Source organism: Perognathus longimembris, chromosome 2 (genome assembly GCF_023159225.1).
Source record: "Perognathus longimembris pacificus isolate PPM17 chromosome 2, ASM2315922v1, whole genome shotgun sequence".
Taxonomy (NCBI): Eukaryota; Metazoa; Chordata; class Mammalia; order Rodentia; family Heteromyidae; genus Perognathus; species Perognathus longimembris.
Window position 1 is genome coordinate 82,938,135 of NC_063162.1, and position 23,459 is coordinate 82,961,593.

Below are 23,459 nucleotides of genomic sequence, written 5' to 3' on the forward strand. Positions count from 1 at the left end.
GTAGCATCTGTTTTAACTGCATGCTAGAAGTTCTGGAGGAGAGCAGAAGTAAACTGAAGGTCACAGCAGCTGCACTGAATCATGATGAGAAGTAGGCTTCTATTGTTCTTCTCAAGCCTCACAAGGTCTTCATGGCAATTATGACAGGGACAGTATTTTGCTTAAATAGAATATAGCAACCACTTGAGGAAGTGAACTGTAATAGGATAAAGGGCAGCCTATTTTTAGTTCACTCCTCCAACTGTATTTCTGTCTTGCACATCCTAAAATTAGGGCTGCTGACTGAAGCTGTATATAATCAGAGTGGCGTAGGCTGATGTCACCAGCACTTCTGCAACCTCAGATCTAACTGTTTATGAAGTACTTTGTGTGGATGGGTCTCCACTTTCTTGGCTGCTCAGTGAGGCACACTGGACAGCAAATAGAAGAGGGTACAGCCCTGTTGGGGCAGAAGTCATTCAAAGACTAGGAAGCATTTGAAAGTCACAGACTCTTTAAGGGCTAGAATATCAACATAGCTAAGCATCAACTGCTGCTAACATGCCAGCTATTATTCCATTCTGTGGTATATTTAATTTTATCCTGAGCCAAAAATATTTGGAAATATGACCATGGTATATGAATGTAAAACATGAGTACATATACCTTTTCTAGAAGTCACATTTTAAAAATCCTTTTCTGTTCATTAGGAGTAATAACACCATCAAAAGGGTGGTTTTTTAAGATGAGGGGTCTTTAACAAAACACAGAATGTAAATTTTGATGAAAAATCAGTTGTTCACAGTGAGGAGAGTAGGGAGTACCGGGTACTTTTTGTTGTGAATAAAATAGTCTATTAAACAGTAAAAAATAGACACATATATGTACACATATACATTCCAGTGTATACATGAAAACACTTTGGGGAAAATCACAATGTTAAAAATAGTCCATTAAAATGAGAATTTTTAGACCTGGGGTCCAAACCAGGAATTCCATGGGTCAGATCTTGCCATTCACCCCTTTCTGCCAAATAAAGAGACATGGTGAGAGGCAGATAAGGGAGATTTGTTACCTGGTGGGGCAGCCCTGGAAGATAGCACTATAGCCCATATTCATCTATCTTCAGGATATAGAAGTGAGCTTTAGGTTTAAATAGATAATGGGAGTCAAAGGAGAGCAGTATGTATACTAAAATATTTCATTCTGCCTGATTGCCCATTATCTGGATCTTTCTTCTATGGGAGATTTCAGAAACCTTGTCAGAAGTTGTTACCCCTGTTATAGTTGAAGAGACAAGTCACTATTGCCTGGATTTTGCCTGATAAGTGGTCTGTCCTGGGTTTTTGGCTGTTCCCTCTCTTTGGGGGCAGTTGTGCCTTTGCCAAAAGACAATATGGATAAAGAATTTCCTGTCTGAGGGGGCACTTTGCCTTTTGTCACAGATGCTTATTGGTTAATCCTTTTCTTCCTGAAAGCCAAGGTATCCTTACAGTAACAGCAGAAGAGAATGGCTTGGCTCAAAGGACACAAATACAAAGTATAAGCTGGAATACTGAGCTTTTATCCTGCTTTCAATTAATTCATGGGCCCAACTCAGTAGTCAGTGCTATTCTGCGCAAAGTAGTTTAAGCACCTCCTACACAGTCACTGAAATCACCTGGCAGAGGTGGAGGGTGATGGAAGCCTCAGATGGCACGGTTTATCCACAGGAAATGAAAATCTAGAAAATGTGCCTTCTCCTTGGATTGGCAGACACTTCTACAGAGTATTTGATTTATTTCGTTACAAAAAAAAAATAAGCCAGACACCTTAAAAACCAGAAAACCAGAAAAACATCTGCAGAAGCTAAATGCTCCAAAAAAGGCTAAGGAAATAAATTCTAGGAGAAGATTTATTTTTTTAAAAAGCCTTTGGTTCATTTTATAAAGGAATTAGGCAGGGCATAATCAAAATTATGAGAAACCAATTCATTTATATATTACTAGAATAATTGGAAAAATGTCGACAGGATTCTTTTCAAAAGATATAATTTAGTTTAGCTTCTGAAAAGCCATGTTGTGTGGGAACCAAGTTTAGTTTCACTATCACAGGGCTGGTAGAAAAGTGAGGTGAGGGAGAAGTTGAGGTTGCAAAGTTAAGGAGGTGAGACTACCTAGAGTGAGAGCCTCAAGTGCATCCCTGCTCTGCCCTCCAATCTGAGGAAGAAGGCAGCCACTTCAAGCAAATCCCTTAGTGACTAGGGTCTGTTATCCTCAATTTCCCTTCATCCTACACCCTACTTTTTCTCTTTTGTGTGTGTGTGTGTATGTCAGGCCTGGGGCTTAAATTCAAGACCTTGAGCTTTTGTGCTCAAGGTTAGCACTCTACCACTTGAGCCACAGCTCCACTTCCAGCTGTTTGGTAGTTAATTGGAGATAAGAATGTCAGAAACTTTCTTACCTGATCTGGCTTCAAGCCATGCTCCTCAGATCTCAGTCCTCTAAGTAGCTAGGACTACTGGTGTGAGCCACTGGCTCCCAGCCACAAATAATTTTTTTAGCATATGTATGTCCAAATTTGCTCTATGCTTATACTAACATACTTATTTCTTAGTTGAAATTCTTTCACTTTTTTATTAGTTGAAGTTCTAATTTAACAAGAAGTCCTGTGTTTGTAGTTGATAACTCTGGTAACAGAGTCTAGGTGAAGTAAAAGTAGGTGAAGAAAATAAATACAAAAAGAGAAAGGAGTATGATTATTTATATAAAGTAGGTTACCATTGACTTCTCATGGCTTCTGCATTACACATTGTACTTGTGTCTCTGCAGATCTACCCTAAGTCGTCCTGGCCTTATTCATAGTGGGTCTGCCTCTCAGCTCTAGTCATAATTGAGCCCTATCGTTCCAGGAAATGTCATTAGGAAAGAGATTATAAGAAAGAAATCAGCAGATGCTGCATAGTAAGTGAGCAGGGTAATTTGCTTTGTGTTGCTGAAAAATCATTTCATAACGGATACTAAAAACAATGCAATCGTTGCAAGAAATGGACACAACTGGCCCTGTAAGATTCTAGAAATAGCAATTCCTTGTCCATTGATTCTACAGTGCACTAATGTTATTATGTAGTCAGCATCTATGTCATGAGAAGCAAAGCCCTAAACTAGGTCTTGTAGTGAGAAGGCTCTTTGTAATCAGGAATCCTTTTCTTTCCTTCTCTGAATACTACTAGACAAACAAAGACAAAACACAATAAATCAGCACTGAAACTCGGGGCCCAAACTACTTTGGACACACAGTAGCACAGGAGTAAAGATCCAGACACAGATTCTGAATGTGTTTTGAAAAATATAGGGGTTCTAGTGGGCCTTTCCTGAAGTGTGGTGGGAACAGCTATAGGCACACAGAAGACAGAACTGCACTGAGCTCAGGGAATGGAGAGTGATCACGGCACACACCTCCTAATAAGGGTGCAGTGGACTTATTTCTTCAGTCTTCCATAACACAGCACCATATATGGGGTGGCTTAAACAGCAGAAATTCATTTCATAGTCTCAGAGGATCAAAGTACAAGGGCAAGGGCCAGGTTCACTCCTAGTAATGTCTCTCTTGGGCTTTTCCTTCTGGTCCCACATAGTCCTCTCTGAGAGTCTGTCCTAGGCTCCTTTTAAGTTTACCAACCAACCTTAAAGGATGAAGGCATAGCCCTTAATTTACTTTTACTATCTCTGAAACTATCTCTCTTAAAATAGTCACATTTAGAAGTACTGGGAAATAGGACTTTGACAACAAGTGATGTTGAGTTGGGGAGGGCACAGTTTTAACCCATAACACCTCAGGTCTCTGCTGTGGTGATGTTGCTGCTGCTGCTGCTACTGGGTGTACCCAGCATTTGTCAAAAAGGACCAGGTAATTTTGAACAAGTCACCTGGCCCAGATCAGTCTGCTGCAGGGTTGTCTGCTTATATCTATGGACCTAATCTCCTTCTCTGTAAAATAAGCAAGATCCCATAATTTGTCATTGATCCATCATAAAGAATATGTCCAGATCAAGCAGATATTAGAATTAAATTACTTCTTATCACACACCAATAATTAGTGGTACATGTTAATAATATACATTGGAATGTCACACTCTATGTTTCATTGTGGCTTTGTTTAAAGAAATGAGCCACAGCTAAAAATTCTTTTGAGGCTTCAGAATAGTGTGTGATAAATGTAGAGAAAATTTGGGAAGAAATGAATCTCTGGCAATGTTATAAGCAGCAAAAACTGTGCAATTTGAACTCTAGTGTTATCAGAGAGCCCAAGATATGTTGTTAATTTGTCAATTCATCATTTTATCCACTTTTTTTGTATGTATGCTGATACTGAGGCTTGAATTCAGGCCTGGACACTGCTCCTGAGTTTTCTTTCTCAGGGCTAACTCTCTACCACTTGACCCACAGCTCCACGCCCAACTTTCTGGTGGTAATTGGAGATAAGAGTCTCTCAGATTAGCTTTGAAGCTGCTTGCACTCAGCTTCCTGAGTAGCTGGGATTGCAGGAGAGAGCCACTGGGGCAGCTTCCCAGATGGGTATCTTGGATGAATTTCAGTTCCATGGCCTTTGAGTTACTTTCTCTCCTATCTTCTGTATACTGTGGTGAAGTCCCTGAAGATTCTGGTTTGAAGCCAGCCTGGGCAGAAAAGTCCATGATACTTTTATTTCTAATGAACTATCAAAAAGCTAGGAGTGGATCTTTGGCTGAAGTGGTATAGCTCTAGCCTTAACCATAGAACTAAACTGTACCCAGGCCCTGAATTCAAGCTCACTAGTATCAGCACAAACAACAGCTACAATAATTTAAAAAAAAAGTCTAAAGCACTAAAAATCATAAATGTTGGGATGAAATGTGAGTATTTGACTTACAACTTGTCCACATTAACTCTACAGCCAAGAACATGTTAATAAAGGGGAAATGACTATTCATATGTTACTGACCAGAACCAATGGACACTATTTTATGTCAAACATGTTATACATGTTAATTTATCTCACCTTTATATTAACCAAAAAGAGATAGCATTTTCTCTCTCTTTCTCTTTCTCTCTTTGCCAGTCCTGGGGCTTGAACTCAAGGCCTGGGAACTGTTCCTGAGCTTTTGCTCAAGGCTAGCACTCTACCACTAGAACCACAGCAACACTTCCAGCTTTTTCTGTTTATGTGGTGCTAAGGAATCGAACCCAGGGCTTCATGCATGCTAGGAAAGCACTCTACCACTAAGCTACATTCCCAGCCCAAAGAGATAGCATTTTAATAGAGGACAAAATTAGAATGCAGCAAGTTGAAGGAATTTGGCCAATCAAGGCCACAGAATTTTTCAGGAAAAGACATTGGGATCAGAAAATCTGAACGAAGCACTGTGCTAAATGAACCACTGGAAGGAGCCACATCACAAGCACAGTGTGGCCAGCTCACTTTTAGGAGATAACCAGCCAGGAGACAAGCAGGTGTCAGGAGCAGAATGCAAAGGAAAGAACCCAAAGTTATTAGCCAGCTTGGTGTCTCTAAGTCAGTGCTTAACCTTCCCTTAGCCTCAGTTTCTCCCTCTAGGAATCTCCCCTGAGGACAGGCATGACTGGACTGGTGCCATGGGCTATCCCATGAACAGCTATTTTGCTTTGTTTCAAGGCTGGCTTCTGGCCACACCCCTTTGGGCTGTGCCAAGGGGAAGACTGACTACTGAAAATGCCAGAGAGGAAACAAGACTTAGTGTGACAACAGGCTCCACAGAGTCTCCTAGTGTTCCCAGCATGGTGCAGCCCCCAAATGAACTACTTGAACCCAAATGTTTTTCTGAGAGTCTATCCCCATGGGACTCCAAATGAGCTATCTGTCACAGAGGATGTTAAATGATCAGAGATTTATGTCAAGATGTATAATAAAAATGCTAGCAAATCACTATGTTAAGTAAGCATTTAAAGGTACTATTATAATTGCTAAGGAAAAGTTTCCATACCAATAAATAGTTTTGGATGCATCCTCCTTTTTGGGGTGTGTGTGTGTGTGTGTGTGTGTGTGTGTGTGTGTGTGTGTGTGTGTATGTGTGTGTGTATGTGTGTGTGCTGGTTGTGCCTGGGGGCCTGAACTCAGGCCTTGGGTGTTGTCCCTGAACTTTTTTGCTCAAGGCTGGTGCTGTATTACTTGAGACAAAGCTCCACTTCCAGGGTTTTGTTTTGTTTTTGTTTTTGCTTGTTTTGTTTTGTAGTTATTTGGAGATAGTCTCACTGACGTCATTGCCTGGTTGCCTTCATACTTTGATCCTTAGATCTCAGCCTCCTGAATATCTAGGATTACAGGTGTGAGCCACTGCTACCCTACTCAACACCCTCCTCCTTTTTACAAGCTTGTCCTCCAAACTTGAACTTCTACCAGACCACTGGGTTTGTCAGAAACCCTGTGCAAGGCAATATACTGGCAGCAGAAAGAATGAAAGTTTTGGTGAAATGCACTGAATCTCCATCAGATGTTATAGTGTGCTGTGGAATGGAGGTCTAATGTTCTGAGCATCAAAGCAGTGACTTAAGGTACTGGGTGCTGAGTTGGTTCTCGCTGGTCCTGTATCTCCTGGCATCTGAACTTTAAAGCAACAGATGCCAGAATAATGTATCCTAATAGAGTTGCCATGTTACTTTCAGGTAAGAACAGGAAGGACCCTTTGTGATCTGGCTTGAGATGTTAAGTGTTTTCATTTGAAATTGCATTGGTTCTTCATATGAGCCCTAGGGGCTGATGTGATGTGGTCATGTCCCCCCACACCCAGATGGGAGGTAGGGGTTGGGAGAGAGTGAGGGGACAGATGACACTGTATGAAAGGAAATGTACTCATTTTCTGACTCATGTAAATGTAACCACTCTATACATCACCTCTATAATAACAATAAAGTAAATTTATTTTATTTATTTATTTTTTATTGAAAATGTATTTATTTATTTGTTGTCAAAGTAATGTACAGAGGGGTTACAGTTTCATATGTAAGGCCAATAAAGTAAATTTAAAAAAAGAATAGTTTCTGTATTCAATTAATACCTAGCAACAATTACAATAAACTGATAAAAACAAAAAGGAAATGGGCAATGCTGCTCATCACCTCCCAATGAGATGTTTTACTGTGGGGCTCAAGGTTTGGATGCCCAAGGTTTCACATAGGGTATTGGTAGATCCAATTCAAGGAGGATCAGTTCATGGGGCTCAGTTCAATGCAGTGTAGCCAGCATGGCACCTGGACCTGTGTCTGTTCCTGCCCAACTACAGCAGGAAGAAACAGTATTGAACTTCACAAAGTTCACCATGCTTTGAAGGTCCATTGCACAATCATTGCCCTATCTAAGCCAAACAATCCAAGTCTGGCACTGTCACAAATGGCGATGTTATGCCTCAAAGACAAAACTACAGTATTCATTTGGACATAGTGCTTGGGAGAGAGTGGGATTGAATGGCTCTTGTGAAGAGAAGCAGCTATCTATGGTCTTTACTCACATGAGAGTAAAGATTAGATGAGCTAATTGAAGCTACTTGGTAAAGAAAGAAAAAAACAAAACATAAAACAAACAAGCAAAAAACAGGAACAGAAAGTTGGGCTAAAATGACAATCCCAAAAAGACAAAGAGAAACTGATGTGTGAGTTAAACTGATGTGTGAGTTTGCACATGGCTGAGCAGCTAACCAGATGGGAAATGGAGTTAGGAGAGAAATAATTCAGGGGAAAATACAATATATTTTCCTGAATGTTATTAGCTCTGAATTACCAAACATTGTCTTAGAGTTAACTACCTAGAAAAACCATCACTGACATGTCTTTGTGCTAGAGTATGTATGGCTATTTATGAAAATTCCTTACCAGCACAATCAAGACCTCTTTCTCTTTAATGATTGTCTCATGTCCTTCTTTAACAATGATATATTGGGTGCTGTCTCTGAGTTTCCTTTTGCTCACGACTAGCACTTTACCACTTGAGCAACAGCACTACTACTAGCTTTTTCTGCACAGTGTATTGGAGATAAATTTCATGAGTTCCAACTATTAACCTCAGATATCAGCCTCCTGAGTAGTTAGGATTATAGGTGTAAGTCACTGGCATCTGGCTCTCTATATACATTTTTAATTTATACATTCCATATATTTGTATTATATATAATATTTACACTATATATTTTGCCAGCTTATGTATGTCTGCAGGGTTTGTTCTTAGAGTGAACTTTCCCACTCATCAAATGCCAAGAGGCATTCAGTCAGATTGGTGAAGTGAAAATTTTCCACTTTGGTGACTTTGCACTTAAGAAGAGTTGCCTACTGAGAGAATTTTATTTAATAATTATTTCAGTGCCCTCTGTGGTTTGTCTAAGAAGGCAATGCAAGTCATGCTAGATGTCCTTGGTCGGGGGCATAGAAGAGTAAATGCAATAGTTTCATCAAACACTGTTTCTTATCTGGTGTTCACTGAGTCTCGAAGTTTGTTTGAAAAAAAAAGTAGTAGGGGAGATTATGATTGTGAGCTCACAGCTACCTTTCAAAGTCCCTTGTGTCTACTCACCTTAGGAGAAAAACTCAATTCATTCCACTTACCAATCTACTTACTTTAGCTGTAGGGAAGGGATTCTAAAAACAAAACAAAACAACAACCAAACCTTAATATAATCCCTAGAGAGGCAAGAACCAGGTTGTATGGAGGAAGTAGGAGACAAGTCACAGATACCCATAGAATTTCAAGCGATTGTCTTCTTTTGTAAAATTAAAGAGCATATACTGTTAATCATCTTAACCTCCCCCTCTGAATTAAGAAATCAGGCTTTATCACTCCCTATTCCACTGCATTATTTTGAATTAAATAAACTATTTGATATCCATTAAAGTTTTTCAGTTGTGGAAATGTGTCAATATGCAAATAGGAACCACTAATCAGCCTTACCATAGTTATCAACTCATAGCTAACCTGCATTTCCAGCCTAACATACCCCAATGTGTTTTCCCTTACAGTTTTAGGCTTTTGAAAACATACAGGCTCATGCCTGTAATCCTGGATACTCAAGAGATCTGAGTTCAAAGCCAGAGATTGAGGTTGGAAGCAAGACAGGACAGGAGAGTCCGTGAGACTCTTTATCTCCAATTGACCACCAAAAAAGCCAAGTGGTATAATGCTAGCCTTGAGCACAAAAACTCAGGGACAGGGCACAGGAACTGAATTTAAGTCCTAGGACTGGCATGTGTGTGTGCACATGTGCACACACCCCATACCAACACACCATATATATATATATATATATTCCTTTTCCTCCCCTCCACCCCTGCGTGCCAGCTCACACCTATAATCCTAGTTACATAGGAGGCTGAATTTGAGGACTACAATTCAAAACCAACTAGGGCAGTCAAACCTGGGAGACTACTATCTCCAATTAACCACCAAAAAGTCAGAAGTAGAGGTATGGTCCAAGGGTAGAGCAATAGCCTTGAGCATAAAAGCTCAAGGTCAGAGTTAAAGCCCTGAGTTCAAGCCCCAAGACCAACAAAAACAAAAAGCCATATATTTTTAACACTGTCTATGTTCCACAGGTTGTTCAGTGTTTAGCATAAAAAGAAAGAACTCTTAAAAGTATAACAATGTTATTAAATAAACTAAAATTTAATGACAAAATTAACTATTAGAAAGAAAAAGCTGTAATATTTTCATCTCAGCTTTGGAGAGCTGCCACAAATCCCAAAGAACACACACACACACACACACACACACACACACAAACACACACAAACACACACTCTGCTTTAGATATGTGCTCAGAGCCAGGTAACCTAGAATTATTACACATGCATCACTGTTTTCTCTCTCACAAAAAAAATTTGATGATCTCTTCATCAGTCCTTTGGTTTGCTACTGTCAAGGCTGTTCATTAAATGAGAAACCAACAGCCTCTGAGAAAAGAAAGACTTCTCCAAACCATGTTACTATGTTGTTGGCATGGATGCTAAAGGATACCTCAAGGTCATCCTGCCTGCCTTGCTCACACCAATGGAAACAATCCCATAGGCCAGACCATGTGACTTTTATCTATCTTGTTCCAGTTACTTCTGATTACACCTGTGGATTCAGATCTGTTCATCTCTGTAGAAAAAAAGGTGAGAAGGAAAACCACCAACTTGTCAGAATCCACATGCAGGAGCAGGTAGGTATTGAAAGATTTAGAACCCCAGAAAAACCTCAAAGTGGTAACTTCTGTTTCCTTGGGTTGTGGACTAGTTTCAGACTGCTGGCCTGACTCTCCATTAAGGGAAACTCAGCTTCCCATCCTTGATCTTAACTTTTGGTTGTTTGCTGTATTCCTTGCACTGATCACAGGGCCTTTGACTTGAACCCATTAGTCCAAGATTTTCTGGTCTCTGAAATAATAGAAACTACCATTTGTTAAGCAAACAGTTGTAAACAACATCTACTACTGTTATCTTATTCAAGTCTCATTCAACATACTTACCAAATGCCATTATGTGTCAGGCACTGCCTGTTAGGGGATATTCATGAACAAAATAGATAAAATATTGTCCCTTCATGAAGCTTCCATGCTAGGGGCAACCTACACAAGCAAGGGGCCCCATGATTGTCTTCATGAAGAGAGTGGGGATGTAACAGCACATGTGGGATTCAATTTCCAATCTGTCTGACTCTAAAACTGTCTTTGTTTTGAAACACACAAGGCTGCAATATTACACAGTCCCTACTGAGATGAGAACTTAGCACAAGGAGTGCTGAGCAGAGGGTGCTAGAGCATGTTTTTGTGCCTCTGCATTTTAAATATTCTCTGGGGTATAGGTGGAATTCTGCTTTCACCAGCTTGACAACATGTACAAATTCCTCTATTGAGAGGCCATATTATGGTGGAAACTTATAATTACCAAATGGAAATCTATTTATACCAATTATAAAACATGTACGTGGTGTACTTTTCCTGAATTTTAAAATATTATTGTGTAAAGCAAAGGTGCAGGATCTGTTCTCTTAGAAAACAATAACAGTGGAATGTAGAAGATTGTGCCAAAAAATTCTTTATGGCATTTTTTTTCTCCTTTTAGTGGTACTGGGATTTGAACTGAAGGTTATGTACTTGCTCGGCAAATGTTCTACCATGGAGCCACAGTTCCAGCCCATTTTACACTGGTTGAAATAGGATCTCATTTTTTATCTGGGTCCATACCCAGACTCCAATCCACTTATTTTAGCTGGCTAAGAGATGTGCACTATGCCTAGCTTCTTCCACTGAGATGGTGTTTCTTGGACTTTCTTGCCTGGAATCGAATCCTTACCATCTTTAGTCTCCTATGCATGCAATTGAACTTGGTTATGGGGTAAGAAAGGTGGCTCTTGGCAGACACCCTTGTGTTGCAATCGCTCTCTAATGCCAGTGCTGCCTCTTGTTTGCCTAGCTCCAGGTGAAGGAGAAGGGGGTGAGTAAGGCCTCTCTATACTATGGCTTGTACCAAGCCGACTGCATGTAAATCCACCAGTGATAAAGACCCAGGAAACAACTGGCTACAAAAGCTGCTCTTGGGTTGGGAATTTAGCTCAGTGAAAGAGCATTTTCTTGGGAAGGGCAGGGCCCTGAGTTTGGTTCTCAGCTCTGGGGGGAAAAATAAAAAGGAAAAGTTGTTTAAGCCCAGTGCTCATGGCTTATCATAGCTATTAAGGAGGCTGAAATCTTTGGATCACAGTTTGAAGTCAGCCAATGCAGGAAAGTTCATGAGACTCTTATCTCCAATTAATCACAGGAAAAGCTGGAAGTCCTGCTGTAGCCAAGTGACACAGTGCTATCCTTGAGCAAAAGGAGATTCAGGATAGTGCCCAAGACCCAGGCTCAGCACACACACACACACACACACACACTTGCTCACAAAGGTGATGAAGATGGGGTGAAGAAACCCTATCATTCTAGGAGGCTTAGTACTGTGGTGCTTTGGGAAATTAGATGCTAAAAGAAATCTACTGAACTTCTGATTTTCAAGCTCCTTTTCCAGTGTCTACTGCAAGAAATTGATCAGGACTTCAAAACAGATCTGTGCCTCCAGAACACAGCTATTTTTGCAGGGGGCAAATGAGGCCTATCTGGTTGGCTTTTTTGAATATACCAACCTGTGTGCTATCCATGCCAATTGTGTAATGATTATACCAAAAAGATATTATGCTAGTGTTCTGCATATGTGGACAAACATGGTCAAGAATTCACTTAGGTGGCAAGTGTTTCATTCTCAAAAAGTTTTTTTTTCTTCTTTCTGTTATTGGTGGTTCTGAATGTTAGATTTTTTTCCCCCCTGTGGGGTCAAAGGGTACCTTAGTATATGATAATGAGTGGAAAAATAGGGTACAGAAAGCAAGTATTGGCAGTTTTCCATTTTCATTTGTGTGTGAATTTTTAATATAATTGTGGGAATGTAAAGCAGTAATGCAAGTCAAAATGTTTCAGTGAACAAGTTTCAGCAGTTGAACTTTGTAATAATTATGAGTAAATATGTTAACATTTTCTGGGCAAAGCCAGCATTTGGGATTTTTAAAAAACAAGTAAATTTCTTATTGATGGAAAAAAAGAAGAAAGGTGTCTCACAAACACTTCTGTCCATGTTGACCTTGAACTGTGATCTGTCCTCTCATTATCAGCTTCCTAAGCAGCTAAGATTACATGCCTAGCCTTTATGGTCTTTTAAATAACACCCAAGTATTAATTATTGCTGTCCCTAAATTTACTTCTACTATATCTGTATTTACTTTATAAAATATTCCTACAAAATACAGATGTGTTGCTGGTGTTTCAATAAAATACACCTAGAATGTGCTGTGGCTATGCAGGTGGAAAATGAAAAGCAGTGGCTTGTTAACTCACAGCAGGTTTGCCTAGACCTAAGAGTATCCTCAGGAAACTCATCCCCTCTGGAACAAACAGCAGGCCATGAATTGGGCATGGCCTAGGCATGGATCTTCCATGTAAGTCACTCATTAGCTGCTTACTAGATGAACTTTGATCTAAATGCTCATTTCTCAATTCTCACCTGACTCTTAACTATTCAGAAGAGAGCTCCATGGATATGAGAACTTGAAAGATGAAAAGCAACTTCTTCAGAAGACAAGAAGGTTCTTCAAAGACTATAAGTAACCTACTGGTAGGAAAAGCTTTCTGATGGGGGAATACATTGTTCCAAGTTGTGGTCTGGGATAAAGAATCCAGTTCCACATTCAACATTTCCATGCCTGAGTAAGGATCCAGTATGAGTCAGGGGTTCTTTAGATTAATAATGTAAACTCTCTTGAGGCAGAGAACTCAAGAGCTCTGGGCAGTCCAAGCCTAGTAAACTTTTATGATGGTTTAATGAAGGTTAAGGAGATAGTTTGCTGTCACTGAGCTTAAGTGGCCTTTCCTGTCCTCCTTGTCCAGCACTTCTAGCAGCAGGGAGCTTGTTTCTGAGAGTATGCACAGGTAGCTGTAAGCTAAAGACAAGATAAAACTCATTTACTTTGTATTGGTCCACTTCTCTTATTGTTTGTCAGTACCAAATGCTTGGCTTTCTTGCTCAGGGCTTGTAGTTTATCACTTGACTCATGCCTCTCACCAGGCTTTTTGCTGGTTAATTGGAGATTGACTCTTTTGGATCTTTTTGCCTGAGTTGTCTTCAAACTGCAATCCTTCAGGTCTCAGCTTCCTGAATAGGATTACAGCACCTGGCAGGTACCCTTCTTTAATGGTGATTATCTGTTGCTAAATCATGAATTTTATTAAAAAGGTAACTTGCATTTGTTTTTCTATTTGAAGGTAGAAAAATCAAGCAATTGGAGAAATTATGAGACCATAAAGAAAAAGTGAAGAATGGGAAAGAGAAAGAGTGATCTAGGAATAGCTTGGCAATACAGGAAGGAAATCTGGAAACTTTGTCCAAGGGGTAGGGGAGAGTAATCTATCTACTTCCTGGTTTTTAGATTTAAAGAGGTAGAAGCCATCCCTGACAATTGCGTCCTCTATTATCCCTGGACATTCAATGCCTTTTGACTTTATATCACAAGGCAGCTGGACTAGAGGTTCAGAGTGGAGAATTCTGGTGCTATCTGACAGAGTTCAAAACCACAATCACACTAGCTGGGCATGCTGGCTAAGTCACTTCCCTGTCTATGTCTTAGTTACCTCATTCACAAAAGAAGAAGAACAACACCCTTCCTGCAGAGAGTTATTATGAAGAATAGGTCAGTATATGCTAAGCCCTTATACCAGTGCAGCACTCACAGTAAGCACTCCAGAAGTACTACATGAGTAGAGTAAGTACTGATGACTGCCCAGTATACATATTTGGAGACATCAAGGTACAGAGCACTTAGGTGCTACAGTCAGAGAGAATAAGAAGAAATCCATCTGCAACATATACTGGCTATGAGACACTGGGTATGTTCATACAATCTCTGAACTTCAGTTCTCTCATCTGAAATTTTGTTGGATTGTAAATATGAATTTGGGTAATCCATGTTACATATTTGCACAGTTGATCAGGACGTATCTACTATTACTATATATTATTACTGTAATATAATCTAACTTCTGACAGGTGAATGATCATTCTATTTCTTTACTTTGTGTGTGTGTGTGTGTGTGTGTGTGTGTGTGTGTGTGTGTGCGCGAGCGCATGCGTCCTGCTGCAGTCAATTTCTACCCAATCAGAGCGGTGTGTCATGTATCTTGGCATCACCTGAGCTTGGAGAAGATTTCCCCTTTTTTTTTTTTTTTTTTTGGCCAGTCCTAGGCCGTGAACTCAGGGCCTGAGCACTGTCCCTGGCTTCTTTTTTGCTCAAGGCTAGCACTCTGCCACTTGAGCCACAGCGCCACTTCTGGCCATTTTCTCTATATGTGGTGCTGAGGAATCAAACCCAGGGCCTCATGTATACGAGGCAAGCACTCTTGCCACTAGGCCATATTCCCAGCCCTCTCCCCTTTCTTTTTATGACAAGAAAGGTAAAGAAGACAATAGACGATAGAGGAAAAGGGTACATGGCACCAAAAGACCCCAGGCTCCAAGCCACAGCATCCCTACCAATTCCAGCTAAGTACGGATGAAAAACGATCCTGAGAGAACACTGGTAGTTTTTAGTCAGTCTAGTTACTATGGAATTTCATAGATTCCAAGGGCAAAGGGCCAGAAGATTTGGGTGTAAAATTAAAAGAAAAAAAGCTCTAGTAAGGAATCATTGTTCCAGAAATGGGCCACATTCAAGGGTCACCTTCTGCTATGGTGTCCCATGTGCTGTGACAGCCCTCAGCTGGAACCCTCCCACTCCTGGGCTCTGGGGACATTTGATAAAAGTCTTTCATGGGTGCCCATAGGCTTTTCCTGCCAAGACTTGGGCATTATCGGCGCACAATCGCTTCTGCACACCACAGCAAGCCTGCTCTTTTCTGTCTCAGCCACACACCCACCTCACAGCTGTGAAAGAAGAAACACATTTACATACAGCCTTGAATGGTCTTTTGGAAGCATGAGTGGCAGGAGCTGACACACCTCTCCTTCCTGCAGACAGAAAATCTGCTGCAAAAATGATCTGGGGTGTCATTAAAGCACTGTTAATGCTTTGGCATAACCCCACAAACACAGAGAGAAGCACATTTTTAACATGACTTGACCACAAACGTGTTGTGTTTTGAAAATGGCATGCAGAGACCAACTATCAGCCTAAAGAATCCTCATAGGATGGTGTAATGCAATAGCTTTCTCTTGATCCTCACTATCAATCCCAGGCAAATCTCTCCCATCTCTCATGAGCCACACTAATCAAAGCAAGACAATGTCAGGCGAGCCGATGTGAGTGACAGAATTTCAGAATTTTTAAGCTTCTCATTATTCCAAATGCACCGGTAAACATGCAAATTGCTCTTTCCAGAACATAATGTAATATGCAGTTCTATTAAGAATCCTTCCAAGGAGCACTCTCCACCCCTACTTTTTTTTTTTTTTTTTTTAAATAACAGCAAACACAAGACTTCAAGTCTCCTATGGGACTTCCAACCTGTCTCCATATCACCCTTCACAGTTTGGCATGTTTTTCCTCTATCGCAAGCCCTGGTCTTCTATAAGATGATGGGGAAACCTCTCCATGTAAGTCACAACTGACATTTTCCAACACTACTGAGTTGGTTTTGCCTGTGAATCATGCCATTCTTAGGTCAACAGGAGAAAAATTATGCTGCCGAGTTTCCTGAATGTAAACAAAGACTGGCAAATAGCAAAGAAGGAGTAGAAGAGTGGGGGAGTGCAGAGACTTCTCATTGTAATTTCCTTTCAGTATTATTAGAAAATAATAGCCTGGGAGCATAAGGGCAGCAATATATACTCCCATAGTATCTTCCTCCTCAGAGTAGTTTTTATGGTAAAGAAATGATATCCGAACCAGTTTCCAATTGATATTTAAACAATAAGATATATCCAGCCCTTGGGCAGTGCTTCCTCTTGAGGATGTATTTAGCTTACTGGTAATATTTTCAAAAATCATGCCACAAAAACCCATAAAATTACTTTATAGTAAACAAATAAGCTATGGTCCTAAACCCTACTGTTCGGTTCAGCTTGAGCAACCCAGCTCCAAAATTTGCCAGCTGGTGGGTGACTGGTCTATGTGGGATTGTGGCCAGCAAACAAAACTTACAAACCTCAAGCAGCCTGTTCAGCTTATTTTGGATACATTTGAAAACAAAAGTTCAATAAAATTATACAATTCAAAAGCCAAACCCACCTACCTGCACCTTCTCCAGGTAGCTAAGAGATTTGTATTATATAAACAAAGCAACAATAATACTTTAATTATACCCTTATAATCAATTGATGTATCTACATGATGTACCATGTAGGAAAATTTGACATTGTTACTGGATTTTTACAGGGATGAGACTCAACTTAAAGCTGAGTTGGGTGGTTCAAACTTTAATCCTACGTCCTTTGTCTCATCATTTTGTTATTCTCCTTCTCTTCCCCAAATCAGATAAACATATAGACGAGACACAGGGTATCAAAATAAATAACAGTGACAATGGATGATAAACCAAATAAAAAAACAAAAGAAATAACTTCACACAATACACTAAAAAAAAACAACCTTCTTGTTTCCATATCTTGGAGTCATTTCAATTATCATCATCTTATATGGTCATATGTACATAGCTATTGAGCTATTGTGATCATCTGTTAGGACTATCCTAGACATACACTAATTATTCCAAATTAGGGGAACCATGGAGCCTATGTTTCTTTGGGTCTGGCTTAACTTCACTTAATATGATTTTTTCAAGTTTTTCCATTTCCTTACAAATGAGGTGAAGTCATTCTTTCTGATGGAAGCATGAAATTTCATTGTGTGTGTATACATATATATGTATATATATATATACACAATGTGTATGTGTGTATATATTTTTATACACACACACCCCACATTTTCTTGATCCATTCATCTAAGGGGTATCTGGGTTGCTTCTAACTAACAGCAATACTCACAAGATACTAGGTTGGAAATGAACTTTAAAAGTTTGGGGGAGGGGAGTTGGGGAAGAGGGAAAATAGGAGAAAATGAGGGGGTAACACTCTTTGACAAGAAACGTACTCATTACTTATGTAACTGTAATCCCTCTGTATATCAGCTTTACAATTAAATTAAATTTAAAAAATACTTTAATCCTGGATACTTGGGAGGTAGATGTTGGGGGTTAGGATCCAAAGCAAGACTAGGAAGAAAACAATGGAACTCCAGCAAACACTAGCTGGGCACAGTGGTGTGAACCTACAATCCTCAGTGACACAGGAGGATCATGGTCCAGGATGTTACACATAAAAATGAGACACTAACTTGAAATAACTAACGCAAAAATGGGCTGGAGGCAAGGCTTAAGTGGTAGAGTACCTGTCTAGCAAGTGCCAGGCCATAAGGTCAATCCCAGTACCATCAAAATTAAACAACAAAAAAAGGAAAGCAAAGGGAAAAATAAGCTTGAAATATAGGGATCTACATTGTAGAGAAGAAAGGAAAACAGAGGGCTAGGGCTGTTAGACTGAGTCAAAGCTCCCTCCAAGGCTTCAGTAGACTCCCTTGGCCTTTCTTTCTTCTCTATTGCCACACATATTTTTTTTTTTTAAGATAAGGAGGTAATAGTGAAGTGAAAGGTGAACAAAGATTTTCTGCTTGACCAATGTTTAGTCACGTTCCTCAGCCTGGACCTAGACCCCCTGGTGCACTTATGTGATCTAGTTTGGTTGAGTAGGAACCCCCTGAGCTCTCAATGTATTATCACCCCATGTATTTAATTGGGTTCTTTAGCCTCTATATCCCAGGTGCTACCAGATCACACTGGCTTGCTTCCATCAAGATTCCTGTGAGATCAGCATATTTAAAGTCCTTCTGACTCCTGATGTTTCCTCTTCATGAGCATCCATCATTCTCCCTCTCTTCCCCCCTCTACCTTATTGGCTACAGACTCCCATTTGTTCATGATGTACTCAGAGTCAAGCCCAATATCTCACCCCAAGGCAAACTTCCACTGCAGTGGTATCTATCACTATGGTTCTCAATAAACTCTTCTTTATTGTACTTTAACAAAAAACACTGAGTAATTTTTATCCTTAACAGCATAGATGCTTAGCATCCTGAATCCTGGTTATGAAAAACTTTAACTCAATCTCTTCCTCTTCTTCACAGATTCATTCATTCATTTATTGAGTGAACTGAGTGCCAATTTTAAACAAAGCACACAGAGACACAAAGTATAATATGTAGAAGCCAATCAAACAAAAGAAGAATTAAAAACTAGTCACTGCCCTCAAAGAGGATTTTAAAGATATGTATCAAAGCCAGCTGGGTAAAAGAAAGAACCATGAGCTGAGCCCAGGAGAAGCAGCCTTCCTTCTAGCAGCATAAACAGCTCAGCTAAAGTCCTGGAGTGGGTGACTTCAGGAGAGGGGATGGGAGGATGTTGGAGAGGTAGGCAGTGGTCACCCCATGCAAGGAAAAGTCGGCCACTGCAGAGAGGATGGAAAGTCCCTAAGAGGCAAGCACAGGAGTAGCTGACCCATTGTACTAAAGCTCACTGGCTGCTGGTGACAAATGGGAGGCTCAGTAAGGCCAGCCTGCTGTGGACAGGTGTTAGAGAACTTTAACTGGAAAGGATTAGACAATAAATATTTTAGGTATTATAGGTCAAAATCAAAGGTAGCATTCTATATTAATATAATAAAAGGGTAAACAAATTTCCAAAAAATATTTATTGCTAAAATTTTAAACTCAGATGAGTATGGTGAGGATGTACATCTATAATGCCAACACTCATGAGGCTAAAGCAGAGAAGATCAAGAACTTGAGGCCTCTCTAGAATATAGAAATGAGTTTCAGGTCATACTGAGCTACATGATGAGAATCAAAAAAGACAGGCAGGAAGATGGACAAATAGACATTAAAACTCAGTAATTGAGTTCATTTTTTTAAAAGAAAATACAGGCCTATTAGTTTTTTTTTTAAATCACAGAAATTTTTCATGGAAGAATAATATTTCTTGTTTTAAAAAGCCATTTTGAAGATTTATACATATGTAGATATATACATATATCCTCATATGTAGACAGACAGACAGACAGATAGATAGGTCTGGTCCCTGATCTAGATTTGCCTAAGGATCCACCTTGCCAATCTATACTGCAGCAGGTATAGGTCAGTGTTTGCTTATCAACACATTTTTGGATGATTATTTTAATGTGATGCTATGTATTTCTCTCTATATGACAGCAAGTCGCTTGTGATACAAGGTCATTCCAGTAGAAGTGATACTAAGCTTGATCCATTTGAAAGGGACATTTCCCCCTTTGTACAAAAAGGAGGAGGAAATGACTGGAAATTATAGTTCAGTGTTCGAACACGTGCTTAGCATAAATGGCGCAATGGGTTGATCCCTAGCACTGAAAGACAAGGAGGAAAAGGAGAAGGAAGAGAAGCTGCAGCAGCAATCAGTGAACAACATGTGGGTGATTCTTGGGATACTAAGGATATCCCTTTCTCCCAGCAACTTTTCACGTAGTGATTCAGCTTTCATAGATAGTCTGAATTGATTATGAACTGATTGAATCAATTATGAATTTGGATAGGATTTATTTTGCTTTGCTCTCTCTCTGTCTGTCTATCATCCTGCCTGTATTTTTTGATTCTCACCATGTAGCTCAGTATGGCCTGAAACTCATTTCTATATTCTAGAGAGGCCTGCTTTAACCTCATGAGTGTTGGCATTACTGATGTGCATCACCACAGTCATCTTGGATATGGTTTTTTATGGCTGTCTAGGCCATTAAAATGCAATATGTATCAAGTTATTAATCAAATCCTCTATAATTAACATTTTGGCTTTTTCTTTCTTAACTTGGTTGCTTGCAAGTAACATGTTCACTAATATCCTGTTACTATATATTTAACAACTATAATTAAAGAAAAACATGCTTGAAATGAAACTGAGTCATAGATTATATCCATTTTGTTAATGATATAATCTATGTTTCCAAAATAGGGAATTACAACAATTTTTATTTCCAGTAAGAGCTATAAGATCTTTGTTTCTAATGCTCCAGCTAATGTTTAAAAATGTACCTTTGCCACCAGGCATGGTGACACACATCTGTAATGCCAGCTGCTCAGGAGAAAATGATAGGAGGATCACAGATCCTGAGGCCAGCCAACACAAAACAAGTTTGTGAGAACCCATTTCAGCCAACAACTTGGGAACATGATGGTACTCATTGTAATTCTAGTTATTCGGGAGGTATAGGTAGGAAGTCTGTGATCCTAGGTTAGCCACAGGCAAAAATTTGAGACTGAATCCAAATAACCCCCAAAGTGAGGGGAGGGGCATATGGCTCAAGTGGTAGAGCACTTGTTTAGCAAGTGAAAAGCCCTAAGTATAAACCTCAGTACCCTAAAGAAAAAAAGTTTAAAAATTAAATAATATATACAATTGGCAAACTAATAGATATAAAAGAGTTTCTCAGGGCAGTTGACTCTTCCTAGTCTAAAATGCTGGAGTAAAAGAGGTTTCAGATTTTGTTTGTTTCAGATTTTGGAATGTTTAAATAACTGAGCATTCATAATTTGAAAACCTGAAATCCTAAATGCTCCTCTGAAAAATTTCGAGCATTGATACGATGTTCAAGATGTTTTGGATTTTAGAATACTTCAGATTTTGGATTTGGGGATTAAAAATGCTCAAACTACACAGAATCTGTATTTTAACTTACATTTATCTAATGGTAGTGAGATAAAACAAAACAACTTAACAGTCCCTGGTGGCTCACTTCTTTAATCCTAGCTACTTAAGGATGAAACCTGGAGGATCAAGGTTTAAAACCAGCCTAGGCAAAAAATATTTTCAAGACTTCATCTCCAACTAACTAGCAAAAGGCTCGACTAGAGGCATGGTCCAAATAGTAGAATGTAGAATGCCAGCTGTGATCATGAGCAAGAAAGCCTAGAAAAAACATGAAGTTCTGAGGTCAATTCTTTTTTTTTTTTTTTTACCAGTCCTGGGCCTTGGACTCAGGGCCTGAGCACTGTCCCTGGCTTCTTTTTGCTCAAGGATAACTCTACCACTTGAGCCACAGTGCCACTTCTGGCCCTTTTCTATATATGTGGTGCTGGGGAATCGAACCCAGGGCTTCATGTATACGAGACAAGCATGCTTGCCACTAGGCCATATTTCCAGCCCCTGAGATCAGTTCTTGATTACTGGTACTGGTACACATGCACAAGTGCATGCTGCCTCTCTCTCACACATAAACATACACACACAGAGTGAGAAAGATATTTGTATTTCTTCTTCTTTATCATACCTGTGCCCATTTTTCAATTCATTCCTCCTGAATTTATCTGAAAGAGCTTTTTATACATGAAGAACATTAATTCTTTTCTCTCTTTGTGTGTGTGATTGTGTGCTGGTACTGAAGCTTGAACTTGGGGCCTGAATGCTGCCACTGAATGCTGCTTTTTAGATCAAGCCTCCACCACTTGATCCATATCTCCATTCCCTGCTTTCTGGTGGTATTTGGAGATAAGAGTCTCTCAGATTGGCTTCAAAGCTCCGTGGACTAGCTTTTAACCAGGAACTTCAGATCTCAGCCTCCTGAGTAGCTAGGATAACAGGTGTGAGCCACCAGCACCCAGCTTACTTGTTTGATTTATTTATTTATTTATTTATTTATTTATTTATTTATTTATTTATTTATTTATTTATTTATTGTTACTATTATTGCCAGTCCTGAGGCTTGGGACTCAAGGCCTGTGCACTGTCCCTGGCTTCTTTTTGCTCAAGGCTAGCACTCTACCACTTGAGCCACAGCTCTACTTCTGGCTTTTTCTGTGTATGTGGTGCTGAGGAATCAAACCCAGGGTTTCATGTATGCTGGGCAAGCACTCTACCACCAAGCCACATTCCCAGCCCCTTATACACTTTTTATAGTCACAAAAGATGTATCTTCTAACTAACACCAAAGCATGATGAAAACTTTAATTAAAAGCATAGTGTAATAGAATTACTTCTCAAAAATCCCACCTCAGATTTTTTTTTAGTAGAATAAAGAACCTTGCTGTAAGGATCTTTCTAGAAAGTCTTTTTAGTTCCTCTTGGGTTAAAACTTTAAAGTAATTTTTAAAAGTACTGATCAGCAGGGAAAGTACTTACATAGAGGTCTATTGTTATCTGCTAAAAACACTCCTGAAAGACTTAACATTTATTGAGCTCAGATATTTGTGTGTCATTAGCAATGTTTAAAAGAAGTTTATCCCCAAACCTCCCAAAACTTGAATCTTGACACGTTTATCTGGCTATTTATTTATTTATTCTGTACTGTCATACTTGAAATTAGTATTAGTTGCACTTCTTGGTGATAATTAGTTCTTAGTGATAATTCCATGTATGTCCTCTTCACTTACAAACTGTTTATCACTGTGTGATGATGACATGGTCTTGATTTTGTGGGATCAAATTAACCAGTAAAACTTGGATACTTATTCCTATTCCTTCTATTTACACTGCCTCCCATTAGGAAATACATGGCATTATGTAATATATCTGATTAATTTTTACTGTTAATTTGACTGGCTTAAGAAATACCTAGGAGATTAGTAACTATAACTCTAGGTGTCTGTATAATCTAATAGCCCATTAGATTTTGAGGGTTAGTGAAGGAGCAATCCTTGTTGGATCCACAATGTGGTGGTGTTTGAAGAAGCTGTGAAAAGGAGGAGGTAGAGTTTACTTGGAAGAAATAGGACACTGGCAGGGCTGGGGGAGTGTGTGTGTGGAGTATTCTTTGAGGACCAAATCTTGCCCTGGTGCCTTTGTTTTCACTTTTCCCTCCTTCTGGTGGTCATGTGATGAAATTCTCTGGTTTCTTCTCCACCACAACAGAAGAATGCTCTGAACCCACAGAGCA

At 39.6% G+C, this 23,459-nt stretch overlaps 1 protein-coding gene across 4 annotated transcripts in view; it reads right to left on the reverse strand.

Moving 5' to 3' along the window:
* Wipf3 (WAS/WASL interacting protein family member 3) overlaps positions 1–23,459 on the reverse strand; it is an 82,872-nt gene that overhangs the window by 38,420 nt on the left and 20,993 nt on the right. The gene's annotated exons all lie outside the window — the stretch shown is intronic.